General features: G+C 43.1%; 1 protein-coding gene across 2 annotated transcripts in view; it reads left to right on the top strand.

Annotated features, from left to right (window-relative positions):
* Window positions 1-21,337, top strand: part of KCNS3 (potassium voltage-gated channel modifier subfamily S member 3) — an 837,604-nt gene that overhangs the window by 296,328 nt on the left and 519,939 nt on the right. The window lies entirely within an intron of this gene.

The raw sequence follows: 21,337 nt of genomic DNA, 5'->3' as shown, positions 1-21,337 counted from the left end.
TAAGGTAGCACACTGGTAAATAGGTACAGAAGTATAATGTGGTAGAGGATGCTTTATGTAAGCTCAGGTGGATGCAATATTCAATGAATGCAGTACAGAAAATACTCAATATGATTTCAACCAAACAATGTAATCACTTTTCTCTGGCTATTCACTCCCCCCCTCTTTATGCAATGCAAGGGAATGGGAGGAAAGCACACAGTTCTCAGAAATGCAATCAATGTAATCAGTTCAATCCAGCAAGCTTAGACAACAGAAAACAGATAGGAGTTTTGAAAACACAGGCCCAAATGCTTTTATATGTGTTAGCAATGGATGAGAAATATGCTGGAAATGCTGTTAATTCCCTTTCAGAGGTTCAGGGTGAGTGGTATCTAGTTAATATTAGTCCAGGCTCACACTAGCAATGAGGCAGGGATAGTTAGCAGGTTAAACGAATTTCTGGCAAATGGAAGGCAAAACTGCTGTCTTTTTACACGTGAAGAAATTTGCAAATCGCGGCAAAATTCGCGGATGCGTGTTTCGCGATTGCGGTAAAACTATAAGGGGTAGGAATGCGGTTCTAGGTTCCTAGGAAAGCCACGATTCTAAGCTATCAGAGGAAAGTTACTGCAAGTCTCTAGCTCAAACGGTTGCGGAGATATGAGTAATTTAGTAAAGGTCGTTTTTGGTTTTGTAAATTTTAAACGCACACTTTTTCAAAATGACAAGTGACAAATTTTTGCAGCTAGAATGACAGGTGACAGATTTGGAGCTATCAAGCAGTTCTACTTAGGTTAAATAGATTGAATTAGATGAATTTAAACTAAAATCTTGGTTCTACACAGTTTGCTATGTACTCACACTATATTCTTGAGTGAAATGGGCCTCGCCATGGATCTGGTCAGGGTTTTAAACTGGACTCTGGTCTGGTCTGGCCTCTGCACTTCACAGTGATCTGGTTCAGCTCTCTCTGGTTCTCTGGTCTGGGTCTCTAGTTCTGGATAGATTGAAGTCTCTAGTTTGGCTCTCTGGAGGTTTGATGGAGGTAAGTATGGATTTTTCCGGCAGGGCTTCCAGCGGCAGATGGATTTTGAAAGTCTCTATCTGTCCTGTCTGTCTGCTTTTATGTGTTTAGAATGTGGGTGTGTTCTAGCATCACTGACCCTACCTCTCTCTCAGCTTCTAATTGGTCAGCTTTCATTCGTCCCCTTGATTGGGGGAATGAAATGAAGTGTCATCATGATGAGGTCTGTTTATGATACAGAGAACCCACCCCTGTCAACTTTACACACAATCTATATCTGACCTAAAAACATATTTGCACAGGTACACATTTGTTTAAACTTACATATACATGGTGTGGCTGAATTTAGCCATGTCTATGTCCAAATCTGCTCATTCTCGGAGCTTGCATTCAAAGAGTGTACATAATTGACTTTTTAACTGCTTTTCCAATTTCCGACATGGACCCAACTTTACATACATGTGTGCAGGGGGTAGGGACATTAACTGATGAAGTTTCAGATTTTTAACATGCACACATTTAGAGTAATATCCACTTTTCCGCTAAAACCCCCCTGAACATACCACCGGTTCCTACCACGTCTTAAACTGTGGGCAGAAAAATCACAAGAATTATGGTATCATTTATAAAATTTTCACATGTCCGCTCTATGAATTATCCCCCTTTTTATAAAACCATATCCTTGCTGCAGGGGTGTGTCTTTTCAGGTCACATGGTACAGAAACCAGTCTTTCCAGTTTCTGCCAAGCCAGCTTGCTTCTCACAGGCAGTGCTCCTCCCAGCTTCTCCAGGAGGAAGCCACTTTTTACGACGTCTGTAATAAAAAACCTTTGCCTGAGTGGAGAGGGCTTTGTTCACTCTCTGGCAGAGCACAGGAAATTCAATTATCAGATAGATGGCATATCCTTAGCCTGGGCAGCAAAAGGAAGGTTGGCCTGGGAACACAGTGGTGACTCAAGTTTCACTGCTGATGGGTAGTTGCTAGGCAAAATCAAGTTCCTTAAGCCAGACCTTCAGCTAACTTTTTGTTGCTTTTAAAATAACTTGTAATTTTACACATGCAGCTAGAATGCTGATTCTAAGCGCAAAACTATGACATTTCAACAGTTACAAAGGCATGTGACACCAAACATAGGTCACTCATTTAATTTAACATTTTCGATTTTGGTGGTTTTAAATCCAGTTGTAGTTAGGCTTAAGCTGCTGACTCCATAGCATTTTTGTTATAAGCATTGTTTTTGGGCTCTTCATTTCCCAGATTTTGTAGGCACACAAAACTCCATTCTGCCAAATGTCTGCTGGTGTTCAGTGAATATTTTGCACATGTTGCAAGGTTTGAAATAGGCATTTTGCTTGCCTTCAGAAAAACACACAGAGTGGTTTTAAAACGCCGGCTTTTGGATAGTGGTGAGTACTGGTACTGCACTCATTTTTGGGATTTAAGAAATGAATTCCCCACACTTCTAGGTTGCATTTGGCAATCAGCATTGCCATTCCCAATGGTTTCAGACTACTGTGCGGGTAGTCCAATGGTGGTTTTAAAGCGCTTTGAAGCTAACCGGCGCTACTGTTTTTCCTTTGGCAACCCATTTCCCTCATGGCAACCCGGCCTTTCATTCTCGCACTGGTGGGTGGCAAGTGAGGCAACCATTTTAGTGTGCGCACAAACTGCGCAGCTTTCCTGGATTTCAGCGCACATGTGGGTTTTCCGCCATCTTGAATTTCCTAAGCCCACAGCACCAAATGTTGTAGCAGGGTAGCTTAAACGTGGGTCAGGACACCCTACAATGGACAGATATTATGTAGTCATGACAGAACTTATGATAGTGTATCATTTGTTCATGCTGTTTGTTTGAGACTGTGCATTGAGAACTTCAGCCTTTGTAGAATCCATTTATATTCATATTGTGGATCCAGTGTGGCGTGGGCTGATTCAACCACTCCTTAAGAAACCCTCATTGGACCCAGAAGACCTCCAACTATGGACCAATCACCAGCCTCCCATTCATTGGTAAAATCATTGAGACGGTAGTGATGAATAGACTTCATAAGCAAATCAACCAGTCAGCATTGCTCCAGGACCACCAGTCTGTGTTTCGTCCTACATGCAGCACGAAGACAGCCATCATTCAGGTCTTATGATGCTCTTCAGATAATGGACAAAGAGGATTCCTGCATCCTGGTCCTTCTGGAACTGTCGGCTGACTTCATTATAGTGAATCATCAGACTGATCAGCATCCTCCCCCAGGGAATGGGCTTCACAGGAACAAATAGGCACCTTACAATCTGACTGAGACTCATTTATCTGCATAGTGCCTCAGGGCTCAGTCCACACCTCATTGATATATGATATGATACGATCATTAATTTATACATGTAGCCACTTGGATCACTTCTTGACAACCTAGGCATCTTGCTACATATGTCCATGGATGACACCCAGATGTAGCTTAAAGTAAACTACTCTGAGACAACACTCGCCTCTGGAAATGCTGTCCCGCAATTCATACATGGATAACAAGTGCACACCTCAAACTCAACCTTACCAAAATTGAAGTTTTGCTCCCTGGCCAACTCTCCAAACAGGAAACCATGAAAGGATAACTAATTGATATGCACCATGACAGATCCCCCCACCACTCGCCCCCAACTTGCCTCATCATCCAGATCCCTTTAGTTCATCTTTGACAACACTTCCTTTCGGTTTTGTGGCACCAGATCACACTTCTCTGCAAGAGTAAGCCTCCCTCCCTCCTTGAATCTCTGGAGTATGGTCAGTGCTGTTGACAATCCTTTGGGCATATGAAAGAACTCCTTGAAGCCCATTGGGCTGCACAAAGCTGTCTCCTCGTTGTTCTCCTCCCCTATCTGGATACAATTGCAGATATGCCCACATCAATACAGAAAGGCATTGGGTTTCAGAAAGACCATCCAAGGCATTGTTTCCACCATGTATTAATAAGTGATCATGCAGTTGTCAGTATACACATGCTTGCACATATCCACACATTGTCACATATACTCAAAACAGTATGTTGTAGGTACTCCTTCTTAGATGATCTCCGCTGCTTGCATATCCAAGTGTGTTCTCGTGTCATTAACGTTTGCTGAGCAAGGTGCAGAGACTGTCCTTAAAATGAGACCTTGCGCTTCAGAAAAACGTTTTGCCCATCACCATCGTCTTCTTCTGTGTCACACTGACAAGTCAAGAAGATGTCCTGGCCTTGTTTGCCAACAGAGGTCGATTTCTTGAACCACACGCCCTGTTGATATTGCCAGTTCAACTGTGGCTGGCATTTACCACTGTGCATATTCCGATAAACAATTTCTTTAGATGAAGGAAACAAAGAATACATTCCATTACTTTCAGTGTAACATTAGTTATTTCCTGTTTAATTTTACGTCTTCATTTTTATTCTGGAGTATTATTACATAGAACCTAATAAACATGCTGCACTTTGTTGCATGATTCCAATTGCTCCATCTTTCAAATGTCTTAATTAACAACAGATTCGTGCTGTAAAGTTGGTTACTTTACACCTCTCAATTGCAAGTGACTGACAGTAAACAATAGAATAAAAAATTACATTTTATTAACTCCTATGAACTTAATGTTGTCCTTTGTGCTGCTAGTCAGTGGCATGTTGATTACAAAGACATTCTACGCATATTTTCATTCTATTAAGTGCATGAATTTTTTAAACATTACATGCATATTAATTTGGTTCATTTTTTTTAAAATACAAATTGTATATAAGGATTCTGGTGATAAGAGTATGGTGTGTTCCACCGGCAGGTTTGTTAGCTTTAGGTGTAGGGAAGTTGTGCTAATTCGTTTATTACATTGAGTAATGTGTCGAAAAGTTTGCCACTCCATTTTGAGAAAACAGTTTTTCAGAAATGTCCCCTTGATCAAACCAGTAGAGCAATCCATTTATGTGGCAACAGCTGCACCTTTGGGTAATGCAATAGGTCCTATAAAAGCTCTCAGAAACGATTTGTTCCAAGAAGTTTGACAGTAACAAAGGAAGTAACCGGAGAGCATATTGCTTTCTGAAAATAGAAAACGTGTCCTTTTCGGTACAATCATATTTTACGGTTGGTTGTTTTATTTTTACATTCTGTGGGGTGGACGTGCCTCAATCATAAACGCAACGAAACTGTTTGGCAGGTTATCAATGAATTGAACCCGATCTTTCACATCTACAGCTTACATGTGGATTCTGCTTCAGAGTCTTCTCCACATCTTCACTGCCTTCAAGGGGCACAGAAGCTGGCTGTTGATTCTGCTAGGTACATTAACCACATTGAAATGTACTTTTGTCCAACTCCCAGTATGAATTCGACCAAGTGAACATTAACGAGTAAAATTGCAACCTGGGCATACGTGAACAAAAGGAAACACATGTACACCCCGCTTATAGTACACCCTGTGAAATGCACCTGCACCCCCACCTATATTGAAGTCAGCAATGTGCAAAATCACCTGGGAATATCTCCAGCTTTACTAACATTGCAATCTCATCAAAGTTTAGTTCTCCTGCCAATGTTCTCCAAAACTGAAGTTGCCCTATAACTAGATGGCATTTTGAAGAAAAACACTATTTATTTTATTCTTACATTTATTGAGCGCACACAACCCGAAGGCGTTAAGGCGCTGTTACAACCAGATACTCTTACATAATAGACAGGAGGGAAGGAAGAGAACATATAACAGATAGTGTAGTGCACTATTACAGATTATGTATTGTCTAGGAATCCAAACGCAATTGGATCGTGCACTGGCTGGTGAGATATTACGTTTAGGAAAGCAACATTACAAGGACCCTTGGGATTAGTCAATGCATAGCCCAGCAAGAACACTAATTAATCCCAAATAAATGTCCTTCATCTGTGTTACTACTCAGAGGATGTTTACATTGAAAATGTAATAGTAATCGGGATTCTAGTTAAAATTGTTATATCTCCCTGTTATTGCATCTGATGTTATGACTAGCTTTCCACTTGAGAAACTCAGTATTGCCAGCATGATATTGGGGAAAATGCACCCTCATTTGATATGTGGTGTCAGCCTTCCCAACTGCAAGAATAGTTTTAGCAATTTTTTGTTTTTATCTATGCATTGTGCTGCCTGTGTTTATCTCATTAGATAGGCTGCACAGGGCATACTCAGAATTCAAATTTAAAGAAAACACTGTGACAGGATGCCGTCTGTCGAGGGGCTGAAAGTTCTTTCTTTTTTTAAATTAATAAAATCATGTGGACAATTCTGTTTCTGTAAGGGAAGTCTGCTAATCAGACCCCTCTTTCAAAAAAGCTCCATGTCAAAAGTACAGTGCATTAATGTACCTTTAGTGATGAATCCAGTGGAGTCATCACAGATTCCCCAGCAGTGACCTCCTCCCAAAAGGCCACGAGACGGCAGCCGCTATAGGGGATGCTAGGCCTTTGGTTCCAGCCGGTGTCTAGTCAAATGGTCGACAGACAAATGGTCGACAGACAAATGGTCGACACAATTTGGTCGACAGGACAAATGATCAAATTTTTTTTTTAGTTATATATATTTTTTTAGGTGTTTGTTTAGGAAAAAAGGGGTTTTTAGCAAAAAAAAGAAAAAATGTGAAAAAAAAAGAATTCGATCATTTGACCTGTCGACCTTTTGGTGTCGACCATTTGTCCTGTCGACCATTTAGATTCGACCAGTTGACCTACAACCGTTCCAGCCTTCTCTTCCATCGCTGTCCATGTGGGTGCTGCTGAGCTTGTCATCCGTAGAAAAACAGTGCCTAACAAGAAATGTGCTACTTTGAAAATAAGACTACTCTATTGGTATAATGATGCACATGGCAGAAACAGAGATGGGCCCAGGGAGAGGGCCAAGGGCAATCCAAGTTGCATACTTCACTTACTCCCAGATGCGCCAGCAGCCTCCAAGTTCCTTCATCCTCGTTTTGAGCTATAATTTTATCCCTCCCTGGAATCTCGCAGCACAAATCACATGGCCCACATTTGAAGGCAAAATAGCCTTGCTTTCTGATGTTTGTGATCGATCGAGGGTCTAGCAGCTTTATGGTCAGTGGTCTGGGCCTGGCTGGCACTGTGGCATGTGAGAGTCTTGGGATCAAAGCATAGGAGGGCTGCAACTCTGGCGTGGAGGGTGTTGGGGTTGAGGGGCCTTACCATCTGTATCATGGGATGGTAACTGCCAAGAGGCACTCTGCCGCCTTTGCGTGGCCTTGCAGAGCACATTTCCCCCAGGGTGCAAAGGCCTACAGCCTCTGAGACAATAGAAGGCTTGTAATTTACCTGAGGCTCACTCATGGTGTGGGTTTATGTCTGTACTACTAATGCAGTCCTAATACTAACACATTTGGTGATTTTGTTGCACTTGGGCCTACGTTCCAAAATGGCTGTCTATAACTAAGATGGCATTCACACTTGCCTCTACTATATAGCTGCTAATGCATGCACTGAGTGATTGCGTACTCTACTGCTAGCACCCCCCAAACCCCTGCTCTCTCGGGGTGCTGTATATTGTTTGTCTCTCATTCTGAATCACCTAAGGGGTGCAAAGCCCCTCTCTCCTTCCCAACATTCCCCCTTTCATTAATTATATATTAACGAACACTCCTGCATTGTCACCCATTCTTATCCCCCAACAATAGTCCTCTTCCAATCTCTGTGCCCTTTCTAGCTTTTCAGCTTTCAAATAAGGTGAAGATCCCACTTTAGGAACCCTTGCTTTACATACTTTGTGCAAGCCTGCTCCAGATCAGGCATACTCTTCAGGGGTGCAAGTCATATATATACATCCCCTAACCCCTGCTAAATCAACCCAATATTCTGTGTAGTTCTCAGGCTCTAGTGGGGGTGTAGTAACAGTGCCATGGTGGTGTAAAGGTTGCTCAATTTGGTCCATGAGGGGCTTATTTTGGTCATCAGTCTGGGTACTGTGTTCTGTGGTACTGCGAGGTGTGTTGGATACCCCAATTGAAACCATCATCATAGCGCCATTAGGCACTGTGTTGGCACAGCATCTGAGGCCCAGTTGGCAGGTGCAGAAGATGACCAGCACAAACACAATCACAGGGGCCAACATCTTTACTATTGCTATCATCCTGGACGCGGCTCAGGAGAAGATGGCGTCAAACCAGTCCACACCTTTTATTCCAGCTTCTTTCTTCATGTGCACTCTGAGGGTGTGTACAGCTTCTATTATTTAAGAGGGGGAACCATTCTCTGCATCATTAGGAGGCAAGAATGTGCAAAATAAGTCCCTGATTCTTTTGCACACACCTCCTTCCATCGCTGTGAGGAGGTTAAGAACATAGTGGTTCTGCATCGTCATCCACCTTAAGGCACACAATTCTACTTTTATGGCGCTGCACCCTTCTGTGTCATTTGCCAGCTGTATCAGTTCCCAGTGGACTATCTGGAGCCATTTGGCATTTGCAGCTGCTTTGACCCCAGGCAGTAAGAGTGATGCAAAGAATGTTTCTGCGCTGCTGAATAACCTCTACTCATCGGGTATCTCTTTGAGAAATTCGGATGAATCTTGAGATAGATAGTTTGCTCTTTTCTACCTCTGCAACTTGTCTTTAATTTCCCTTTAAGGGAGGATGTGGGACTCTGGGGCTTGCAACGGGTTTCTGGTTGGCCCTTCTGAAGTGGGAACTGGCATTGGTGCTTGCCCCCCTTGAAGATGTTCTTCGGGTATTACAAGCAGTGCTGAGTGCAAGGTAGCTAGAGAACAGTAGCCCCCCCCCCATGATGGTGGGAGGTGCAAGTACGCCTGCTGACCACACACCCAGTAATAGTCCATTACTGCAGCAGTGACTTTCTTGAGATCTGGGATGAGCGAGACCTTATTACAATGTTAATTGGCCCCTACAGTAAAAGTTCCTTCATTGTAAAAGCAAAGTCCATATGTTTCTTCTCTGTGCACTTTAACAGGTTTCTCCATTGCCTTTATCCACGTCAGTTTTGCGATATGATGAGTCCAGAATGGTGCACAGGCTGTATACTCAGGCCAGGTCCTTTTGTACAAACCCTATCAAGCCTCCTACCCTACAACTCAGCGTTGTTTCTTGCCAATGGTTTGCACATATTTAAGTCCTTGAACTACCAAATGCGGTCTCATTAGACACTGGATGCTTTTAGGGTTGCTATTGCATTACAGTTGATCTGTACCGGATACTTTGTGCATTATACAGTGCGCCTGGAATGTGCCTCTTATCCTACATAGCGCTAGATGTATTATGCATTGAGCCTCTAGAATGGTTTCTTACTGTGACACAAAAACCTTGGGGACCCCTGATGCATGCAGTTTCAATGAACAAACATAACAACTCCCATTCACTTTTTCTCTCCCCACAGTGCTTATGTCCATGTACCAACTACTGGACATTTCTGGATGGTGCACATCCTCTATAGCATCCAAGCCAAGCCCTTGATAGGCGTCATACTTTGCCCTTTTTGTTTGGCTTCTCATTCATTTAGGGGTTTTTACATAGCCATAAATTACTCTACAAGTACTTGCGTGATTAGTGCAGATGACCTCATGAATAAGATTGGGGAAAAATAAGGACCTGACAATAAATTCTAATAATCCTCATCCAGTGGGTGCGTCTGCAACAGGGACAGAACAGTTACCGCTGTTATGTAACTTTACGACCTTGGTGTTGTATATTAGGGACAGTGAAGGCATAGTTGCATTTGTACTAGTGCTATTTTATACATTATCCACATTGGTGTTTCATAAACATCCCTCTCCCCTTTTTATATATGGATCCGATATGAAAACAACTCCTAAATAAATGCCTAATGCAAACATACAGATTGCAAACAACCGTGCAATATAATACAGGGCACATAAGTACGAGTCTGAAAATCTAGACACAGTATTATAATTAACATTTTACTTAATATACAAGAGGCGGTTTGAAAGCGCTAGTACCATCTTCTGTTGTTCCTGAAGCAAAACTATGAGTCAAAGAAAGATATAAACGAAGAAAAAAAGAAACGGAGTGAGAGAGATAGAGAAAGAGGGAGACAGGGAGAGAGGGGCAGAGGGGAGTGGAGGAGTAGGGGAGAGAGAGAGAGAGAGAGAAAGAGAGAGAGACAGACAGAGAGAGAGAGAGGGAGGGCGGGGCGCCCCCCTGCCCTGCACAAATTCATGCCCACACCCCCCAACAAACTCCCCAGTCCATCTAACAGCCTACCAGCATAGAATATTATCTGCTAAAATGCCCCCATCCGGCATAGCTCTCACCCCAGGCCCACCCTCCTGAGAAACCTACTCCTAGGAGCATACACAAGCCACAGACCTACCACGCCCAAACCCAAATCTGACACCCCCTCACCTTCCACACACAGGCCGAAAGCCCCATCCTCAGGCAAAGTCATCACCACCGCACCTGACCTTATCTAAAATACACCCAACCCACCAGACCCACCCACCCAACTCAACTGCGCCCTGATTAACGCTCAATCTCTCCCAGCACATGCCATTGATATCAACAATCTGCTCACTCACCTAGACCTGGACATCCTCGCCATCACCAAAAACCTGTTGCATGAAGCCTCAGGCCCTGCCATCAGTCTGGCACTTCCTCCGGGCTATACCATGTTCCACAAGGTCAGACCCTCCAACAAAGGAGGCTGTGTGCCGATCATCGCCAAAGATTCCCTCACCATTAGACAAATCTGCTCGTCACCTGATGAGAACACTGATACTCTATTGGTCAAACTTGCCCTATCTCATAACGATACTATCACCATACATGCCATCTACTATCCCCCTGGCTCACTATTAGACTTCCAAGCCAATCTACTCCACCAGCTAGGAGACAACCTAAAAAACAACACCAAAGCCATCCTCTTAGGCAACGTTAACTTAGGACTGAAAGACCACAAGGACAAACAAAGCAAAGCCTTCGATGAAGCACTCCTTGACCTGGGTTTCACCCAAAGAGTACTGACCTAACCCATAACAAAGGGTGCATATTGTACTGGATAGCAGACCACAACTGTTCTGTGGATATCAGCTCCAACACCCCCTGCCCATGGACCGACCACCACCTCATACACTTCCACATCCCTACCAAAACCATATCCAAGACCATCAATCTTGTACCCCCAGCTCTGGCCAGATCATCCAGGCTCCTCACTAAGGAAAGGATCATCCCCGTCCTAGAGGCCTCCTCAGCACTGAGGCCCCCTTTCTCCACAGACCCCGTAGCATTGGTAGACATTTACAGTACTACCATCAAAACAGCTATAGACGCCATCGCTCCACTAATAAAGAACAAAGCCAAAACCAGGAAATACTGTAACTCATGGTTCACACAAGAGCTATTAGACTTGAGAGCCAGGAAGAGAACTGCACTAACTGCATGGAATCCTGCCCCTCGCACTCTGCTCTAGAGGCCTACAAAACACTTGCCTCCCGATACAAAAAAGAAATCACCCTAGCCAAATCCTCATCCAACAACTCTAGAATCCCTAACGCAAAATCTGAGTCTAAGGAACTATTTGCAATCTACAAGGAGCTTGCCTCCCCACCAACCAACACGCAGGAACCGTGAAAGATGATACATGGTGCAACAATATCCAAACAGTCATACAAAAAAAGCTACAAAAAATAAACACACTACAGTAAAAAGAAAAGCCCACCTGAACGCACTTCCCAAAGCTAACACACCTCCAGTGGCAGCCCACCATCCAGACAACAAAAGCGCTAAATCCTTCTCCTTCAGAGAAGTAACCGAACCTGAAGTCCTTGACATCACGAAACGCATTAAACCCTCCTCATGCAAGGGGGATATCTGCCCCACGGCACTCATTAAAGACTACGCAGAACCATTAGTCCCGCTCCTCACAGCCTTTATCAATGCCTCACTCTCAACGGGCATCGTCTCCCCCTCCCTCAATGGATCTTGGGCTCGCCCACTGCTAAAACCCCCCCCCCCTTGATCCTGACCTACCAAATAACTATAGACCCATAACCACTGTCCCCTTCCTGCTCAAGATACTAGACAAAGCGGCATACCTCCAGACAAAACACTTCCTGGAAGACAACATCATCCTGGGTAAGAGGCAATCTGGCTTCCGGCCATGCCACGGTACAGAGTCTGCCCTACTCAACCTAAAAATTCAGATAGAGCAAACCATGGACAAAGGGAAAGCAGCACTGCTCCTGCATCTACAGCCTTCGATCTTGTAGATCACAAGACCCTCTGCAGACACCTCAAGGATCCGGCACACTTTTCCCAACAAGCCGCATCCTGGATCACCTCCTTCCTTGAAGGAAGACACATGAGTTTTCTCTGACCAGGCGTGCACCACCCCACCCCTATCCACTGCGGAGTACCTCAGGGAACTTGCACCTCACCTACCCTTTACAACATTTTTACTCTTCCACTTTTCAATGATCTTGATGCTAATGGCATAGCATATACCAACTATGCCGATGATACGCAAGTCCTACTCCCACTCACCGGCTCATACGATCAAGATGCAGCCACCCTCAACAAGACCTATGCCCTCATCCATGCCTGGATGATGGCCAATGGTTTATGTCTAAATGGAGACAAGACCAAAATACTACTTGTAGGTCCCAAACAAGTCCTCAACAAGCTGGATAGTAAGTACACATCATTCAACATTGACAATACGACTATCACCACCTCGGCTGCAGCCAAAACTCTAGGAGTATACAGAGACTTCACCCTCTCTATGTCAGGGCAAGTCAGTTCCATAGCCTCATCTGCTGCACTAACAACAAAAATCATAAACAATGTAAAACCCTACCTCTCACACAAAAACTGCCTGTCCATTGCCAGAGCTATTGTGGGAGCCAGACTAGACTACTGCAATGTCCCATTCCTAGGCACCTCAGCCAAAAACCTGAAGAAGCACCAAACCACGCAAAACAACGCCCTCAGAGCAGCCTTAAGCATCCCCAAGAGAGAGCACATCTCACAGGCAAGGCGGGATGCCCACTGGCTTCCCAGTCAAAGAGCGCATTCTCTTTAAAGCCACCTCTAACAGACCTAAGTGGGCCCAACGCTGCAACCAGCTGGCTATCCCATCGTTCAAAAGATCGAAAGCAGGAGGCTCTATCTTTGCAGTCCTAGCACCGAAGAATTGGAATGCAACACCTCCCGCGCTCAGGAACGAAATGTCCCCGACAGCATTCCGTAAGGCACTGAAAACTCAACTCTTTCAGTAGACCCCCCACCATAGGCATCCCTACCTCCTCTGGTCCCCCTGTGATGTTCTCTTGTGCCCCCTCCCTTCTCGCACACAGGTGTTGCCTGTTTTGCTTGATTCTTCTACCCTGCTCCCCCTCAACCTCCTCCAGCCTACTTCTGCAGGAGTCTGTCCTGATACATTCTGGGTTCACCATCACCGTCTTGTGGCCAATGCTGGATTTGACTTTTATGGACTTCATTCATTCACGGTGCGTCACTCTTTCTCAACTCTCATACTGGACTTTCTTTGCATCTTCTACTCATGGTGGCCCTGAATCATGCTGTTCCCATTTTCATCTTGTATACTGGCTTGCAGCATTATGTGTTACTACTGACTTCTGCAATGGTATTCGCTCTCCACTCTTGCTTCTTCACTCCATTTGACTGCTTACTCTCTGTTCTCTCCTCCTTTCCCTTCTCCCTTTTCCTATCTCCTCCCCTTACTTTCTTCTATGCACGTACTCTGTCAGAATTGTCCCTGGACCTAATATGATAGCAACCTCGTCTGTTTCCTCCACCCTCCCATTACTGTTTTTTTCCTACCCACCCAGGCTTAGTACGGTAGTCGCCTGTCTGTTTCCATTTCCTTCCACTCTCCCCCTCCCTTCCTTATTTATGTCTTAGCTCTTGTACTATCTGAAATGTCGTCAGGCCGAGTACGATGGTTAATTTCACAACCTTACTGTTCATGGCCTGTAAGAATGTCATTGTATTTTCCCTTGTTCCCTCCAATCATATCACCTAAGTATCCTCCATCAGCCCCCTCATTTACCATTATCACCATGGTTAATGTTTAACTACTGTTGCCACAACTAATGTATAGCACCACTGTATGATTGCCTTACCACTGTGTCACATGATCTAAACTGTTGTTAACCTAAGTAAGTATTCTGTAACAGCACCACGATGCCTCAGGGCCGCTGAGCGCTTTATACATTTAAATAAATAAAATACATAAATAAAAGCCATATATAGTATGGGAGGGTGCAAGAGAGCCCCCACTAGGCAAAAGTGCTGTTTAGTGCAGGTGTGCTGCGGAGGTACTGGCATGAAGTGGCCGAAAAAAGGGATAGTTATTGTGTCCGAGTACTCAATTGTTTAGTGCCGCTGGGCATAAAAAAGTCACTACGTGTGCTCAGGGGTGCTCTCCGAACATCTGATAGGTGGATCCATTTGCAGAGCTCCTTAACTTTCACAGCAAGGGGAGAAGACGACCTGATATGGCCCGATATACCTGGGGTCCCTCCACCTGTGAATGAAGTTCTGCACGTATACCAGGTTGCCTGGAAGTAACGGTTGAATGGGTGAGGAATACGATGGTGCAGCAGCCTCGGTGCCCAATATTTACTCTGATCGGGCTGGTGCAATCTGTCGATAGACAAGTTTAATGGCACGTGTTAGGGTGGTCAAGTAGCTGTTAAATTCTTCTCCTAACACAGATGTGGCCCTATGTGCATCTGATGCTACCTTAACAGGAACTCCACAAAATTATTGAGTGGCTAAGCACACCAAATTCAAGAATTCGAAATTGTTATGTAAAATTTAAAAAACTCAATCCTGGCTAGGAGGGATTTAAGGTCTGTTACGGGTGCAGGGGAGAAATCTATGACTCTGGTATCAAAAGTCAATGCACAAATACTAAACCAACAAAGCGTCCCGTGCTCACCTTTACATTTCGAAAAAATATCAGTCAGCGTTTTAGTACATTGTCATCATGTTGATGAATTTTTTGATGAATTTTTGTCAGTGCTTCTTCTGAACTGAAAAAGTATCCCAAACAATGTCAACACATTTCTAGAATTATTCCGCTTGGAGCTCGGGGATAACGTTCTGTAACACTTAAGTTCAAATCATAACCTCTTCCTTATATCCTGTTGCTCACATGTGGTCTCCTATTAAGGATACTAAATATTAGAATCTCATTGTGTTCAAATGTTAATTAAAGCCTCTACCTTTCGTTTCCCTCGTTTATACTCACCACCATACTGTGGCGACCATGTTCCTAGTGATTGTGTAAATCGATTAGGAGTCCCCCTCAAATGGTAAAATATGCGGGTCCCTGTTAGGAGACAAACAAGTAAAGTTGCTTTGCGTTCATTCCCTTAACTCTCATTTATGCAGAAATGATTAAATGGGTGGGTTGTAAATTTTAGATATATTCACCCACACTATGTGGTGAGGATGGATAGACTTTCTTATCTTGCTTATCTCGCTGCGTTCAAGATCGCCCTTTCATTTGTACAGTGTTGTGTGTCCCTGCGGGCAAACAAACACATAAAGTTGAGCTCTTTAGCCAGTGTTTCATTGATCTACAATCTGGCGATTATGGTTGTGATGCAGAGGGCTACATAAACACCTCTATTCTTACCTTAGAACATCATTAATGCAGCTAATGTAAAGTGATTGCGGTTTCTCTGTAACCAAAACCTGCTCGCTGTGGCTCCTTTGTGTAGTGACCCGTTGCCTGGCAACAGCTTCCTTTTCTAGTCTACGTGGGAATTGCTAGGATTCATGGGAGTTTGAGTTCATGCCTGATTGTGCTCTGCCACCAGCGTAATTTATCTCTAGTAATAATTAAAGGCATTATTTATGATGAGTTTGAGTGTGCAAATACTTGTCTATTGTTCTCCTCCGCCTCTATGTCATACTATCTCAGATTTTTAAGTAGTTATTTTGCAGCGTTGTTACTATGCATCATGCCAACTAGACACTGGATAATCAGCCGTGTCTGTCGGCAGAGTGTTATCAATAGCTTATAACCTTATTATTTTTCAAGCACATGTTGTGAGGAGTATATACAGTTTACGCGGAAAAATCATTACTTTTCCAATATTTGTGATCACTTGAATCAGTATTCCTCCATTTTATCCAATCTACCTGGTGACATATTTCTCTACAAAATAACTTATCAACATCGCATTAAACAATTGTCATGAATATTCAAAGCAACATGCCTTGTTTCGAACACATCATTTCCATCATAACAGATTTAAATGGCTCCTTTCCTTGTGAACCTATTCGCTCTGCAACAAACAATATCTAACAAGCTCTTATGTGTAATGTAGCCTGTGGGCTATACCCAAGTGTCAGAATGTCACAACATAACTAGAGTTCATCATTAGCTGACTCTTCTCACTTGTCCTCATTTTTTCCGGAAGAGTCTTGTATTACCGAAGTGTAGATTTCACAACTTCCCATCTTCTAAGTTTGATAGTCCTTGAGTTGCTACACTCTACGTTGTGACCCATTTTATTAGGAAGATGCTAATATACTCTCCTTTTGTCTATAACTTGACGGTGGTATTATGTTCTTTACAGAAATCATGTTAGAGAAAATGTCTCACTCATTCCATGTGACTCTAATGAGTCCCGTCTATGGACCCAGAACATCTCTCTTCTTGTCATAATGTCCTGCATGTTGCCACTTATTGGGGGTCTCAATATCATTTTGAGAATCACACATTTTAATTGAGATATAGAGTGGTGTTTTGCCTCACAGTGTCTATACACAGATGCTTTTTCATTCTTCATATGTATATTCGACTTGTGTTCTGAAAGTCTCTCTTTCAGTCTTCTAGATGTTTGACCCACATAATATTGACCACATGGGCGTATAAATTCATAAATGACAAACTTACTCTCACATGTTGCGAAAACATGGAGATCAATTTTTTGACCTGTACGGATGTCTTATGATATTGCCTTTTTGTACATTGTTTCAATGGCAGCAGTGAAGACAGGGAAATGTGCCTTTCTTTGGTTTATTTATAAACAGTTGCTTGTTTTTGTCTCCAACTCTTTCTGCTTCTATCAAAGAGTCACACAAATTGCTTCCTCTTGTGTATGCCATTAGTAGTGGTTTAGGGAATAACTTACTCAATTGTGGATCTAATCTGGTCATTTTCCAATTTTTCATGTAGAATTCTGGATATTTGCATACTTTGCTGTATTGTGTCAAGTAGATCAATGGTGGGTTATCCTTTGTACTCATCGAGGGCATGAGTAAGCTTGACCTATTCTTCGCTCGCCTCTTAGAGGCAGCTTCAGTGAGAACTTCATCAGGAAAGCCTCTCTCTTTAAATTTTTGGATTTGATCTTTTGCCGTTTCCGTATAGGATTCTTTGTCTGAGACGATTCTTCTTATACTCAACAGTTGACTCAAGGGCAGGTTATTCTTTAGATGTTGTGGATGGTGTCTAGTGTAGTGCAGACTGTTGTTCACATCAGTCGGTTTCCTGAAAATTGTGGTATGAAGTTTGTCAGGTGGTATGATCTTTACATTGAGGAAATGTACTGCGGAAGTGCCTTCTTGAATTCCGGGTGTTCAAATAATTCACAAAGATTTGTAATTCTGTCTCTGGTCCCTTCCAAATTCCAAAAATATCATCTATGCACCTTTTCCACATGGCTAGTTTGTTAGACCATGTGGGGTGTTCCAGGATGTGTTGTGACTCACAATGAAACATGAAAATGTTGGCGTAGCTTGGCGCCATTGCTGAGCCCATGGACGTGGCCGAAATCCGGAGATAGAACTGTTCATTGAATCTGAAAAAGTTGTTATAAAGGATCATCTTAGCTAATTCTATTGCAAAAACTTTGTTTTATGGAAAGTAATCCTGTTGCAATAATAACCATTCTAGCGCTTCGAAGCCTTCGCCACGCGGTATTGATTTAAAAGTGAAGAGTGTCCAATGATCCTCAATCTGTCTCCATGTATTTGGTTAATGGATCAAAAATGCTTTCTGTAGCCACTACAATTGGTCCAAAAGTAGGGTTTGTACAATTTGTATGCACGTTCGGAAGTCCATAGAACAATGGGGTTATCAGAGTTTTATTGTAGAGAAATTCCTTTGTCTTGACTGTGATCTATTCTTCACCATGTGCATTATTGATGACTTATTCAACCATTTTCTGGATGTTATTTGATGGGTCATGGTCCAAAATGATATAGATATTTCTATCCTGTAATAGCTGTAAGCAACCTTTTGTGTACATGTCTGAATCCATGACAACAATGGCACCATCCTTGTCTGCCGGTTTGATTTCGTCGAATAATTTTATAGATTTTAGATCTTTGCACATTTTGGTTTCAAATAGATCCAATGCAAAGTTATTCAGTGAAGGGTTAAATTTACTTTTAGTCTCATTTCCAGGGTGTGAAATGCAACTGACCTTTCTTGTGTTGTTGGAATCGAGTCAAATAGTTTGTTTCATTCTCCTTATTAATTTTGCCATATTGATCTCTTCATTGAATAAGTTTGAATTGATTGTGGGGACAAAAGACAATCCTAGGCTTAGGAGGTCAATCTGTTGTTTATAAACAATCTTGTTTGAGATATTTAAGATCAGGTTTGTGTTTACTTTTTGCTTCTTAATTGCTTTGTTTTCTCTCCTGATCTTCCTTTGTCTAAAAAAGGACGGGTCTCGTCAATCATTTGTTTGTCTGTTCCTCCCATGGGTATATTTAAGCCTGAGCCAGTTGGGGTCTCTGGTGTTGGATCCTTACTTCCACTTGATGTATCTCTCGAGGGTTCTGCTTCAAGCTGTCTTTTCTGGGCATTTTCTGTGGTGGATATTTCTTTGGTGGTTGTTGGTTCTGTTGATAGAACTCCTGCCAAGAATATACTATGTCTCGTGAGTAATCAAGTGTGTCCCTGCAGAACTTTCTGATCTTTCTTTGTTCAATGTCACGTTTGTATGCGTCTAATTTCAAATTCGTCTCCTGTAGTACTTTTTATAATTCTTGTTAGATTGGTGAGTTGCTCCATAAGCTGAAGGATTTTCGTGTCTAATTTAGACAGAGATGAGGCCAATTCTTCTATCATCAGAAATATAAGGTCAGCGAAGACTTGTTTAAGATGTGTTCCCATTTCAGTACAAAGTCACAGTTTTCTCGACAGAGTGTCAGTTTTAGGTAAACTCTAAGCCCACAAGCGTTCAGTTAAAATTTGTAATGTTCTGCTAGAGTAGATGCATGTAATTTTTGTGCAATTTCGTTTTCTGATACATTTTTCTAAGTTGTTAACAAGTCGTACTGGATTTTCCGGTGTGGGTGTTGATTTGTCTGTGTCCTTAATAAGCCTGAGAATATGTTTTGCTTCTTCTGATTCTAACCTGAATGCTTAGGTTTTTGCATGTTTTGTTGTCAATGCATTGATTTTTGAGATGGACATAATGTCTATATTTAAGTACGAGTAGCTGGTTGTGATAGTGGGTGGGTGCTGTTCACTGAATGATACCACTGCAAAGAATTGGGAACAAATACTCCACAATATTGATGAGTGGCTAAGCACACCAAATTCAAGAATTCCAAATTGTTATGTAAAATGTAAAAAAAACTCAATCTTGGCTAGGAGGAATGTAAGGTCTGTTAAGGGTACAGGGGAGACATCTATGACTCTGGTATCAAAAGTCAATGCACAAATACTAAACCAGCAAAGTGTCCATACTTCATGATTTAAGGAAGAGGTCAAGATTTGAACATAAGTGTTACAGATGTTATTCCCGAGTTCCAAGCGGAAAAATTCTAGAAATGTGTTGATATTGTGAAAACTGAAGATTTAATTACATTTTGCTCCTTATCAAGAGAACTTCTTCTCGAAACGTGTCTAGCTCTATTTTTTGTTGTTAACATTTTTTTCTGTTAAAGCAAAAAAAAATGTGTTTCTAATGAACAAATGTCAAAGAAAAAGATGTAAATATTGACCATTACTAGGTTGAATATAGATTATACATTATTGTTGATACTGACGGAGAGAGTTAGTTAAACATTTGTGAGTAAACATTTGTGAGTAAACTATTTAAATTGAATATTTAAAAGATTTGGGGTACTTTTTCAGTTCAGAAGAAGCACTGACAAAAATTCATCAAAAAATGTATCGATATGATGACAATGTACTAAAACGCTGACTGATATTTTTCAGAATGTATAGGTGTGCATGGGACAGGAGTGTCCATGAAGTAGGGACACTTTGTTGGTTTGCTATCCTAACAGGAGACAGCGGCATATGCATACGACAACCATTAACCACCTCATGAGGTGACACATGGTTGTCTTTGCAGGGCTGTGTTCACAAACTGAAAAGTGGCGGAGTTGGAAGCTGAGGTGGAAGCAGTCTGGTGCAGTCCCTCTGTGCTGTTGAGTTTGTTGTCCATTGCTATTGGTGTCTGGAGGAGGAGTCCACCCTTGAAAAACCTCCACACACCGCGGAGCGGACACAGACTTGGAAGCAGTCTGGTGCAGTCCGGGGCTGCACGGGGCGGCCTTCTCGAGACCAACTATGGAGGATTTTGGCTGTAGTATGCGAGCAAATGACCAGGGCATGAGGACTCTGGCCTGGACAAGAGAAGCCTGCTGAAGTACCCCCGACTGCGCCAACGACGACTAGTATCAGCGTCACCAATGAATATACAGGTTGAGGCAGGTATGCAACAAAACATTTTCCTTTTTCCCAAAATGACCCCGACTAGTACTGGCATTCTATGTTGCCCTGTCTCTGTCCCTGTCTCTCCGTCACATTTGGATGAAACCATCGACAGTCCCTTGACGGAAGCGGAGGAGGAGGAGAACGCAGAAGACGACCGCAAATCAGCCTCTCCTTCCTCCACATCCCCGTCCGAAACACGAACATTTCCTCAATCTGTCTCCCCAACCACGCTGTCCCTCTTACCTGCCACTGGACTTGGAGCGAGTGACGATCGGCCCGCTCCCTGTGGGGGAGGTGGAGTGATGGAACTGCCCGGTGCCAGCGGCGGCAGTTCCAGTCCCTTCCGAGGGAGCCGCCACTGGTTCTGCGGTCCCTGACGGGAGGGGCCCCCGGGAGAGCGAGAAGTGAGGAGCGGATGGTGGGGGACGAGACGTTCCATGGCGAGGAGGGAGAGGAGGAGTCCCGGGGATCGAGTTCGGCGGGAGCCGTGGGGGGAGTGGCTCCCGAGACAAACTCGCCGGGCCTGCCCTCGGAGGGGTTGACAATGAACTTATGTACGGAAGTGTCTCATACAGCCCAAAGTGCGACTGAAATTAAAGTGAACTTAACCAACCTGACAAACGTCAGCATACAGATCCACCCTTTAATGA

The sequence above is a fragment of the Ambystoma mexicanum genome, chromosome 4p, assembly GCF_040938575.1.
Source record: "Ambystoma mexicanum isolate Mex_15411 chromosome 4p, UKY_AmexF1_1, whole genome shotgun sequence".
NCBI classification, from domain to species: domain Eukaryota; kingdom Metazoa; phylum Chordata; class Amphibia; order Caudata; family Ambystomatidae; genus Ambystoma; species Ambystoma mexicanum.
The sequence above is the reverse complement of the archived record's forward strand: the minus strand, read 5'-3'. Positions and strand labels throughout refer to the sequence as shown.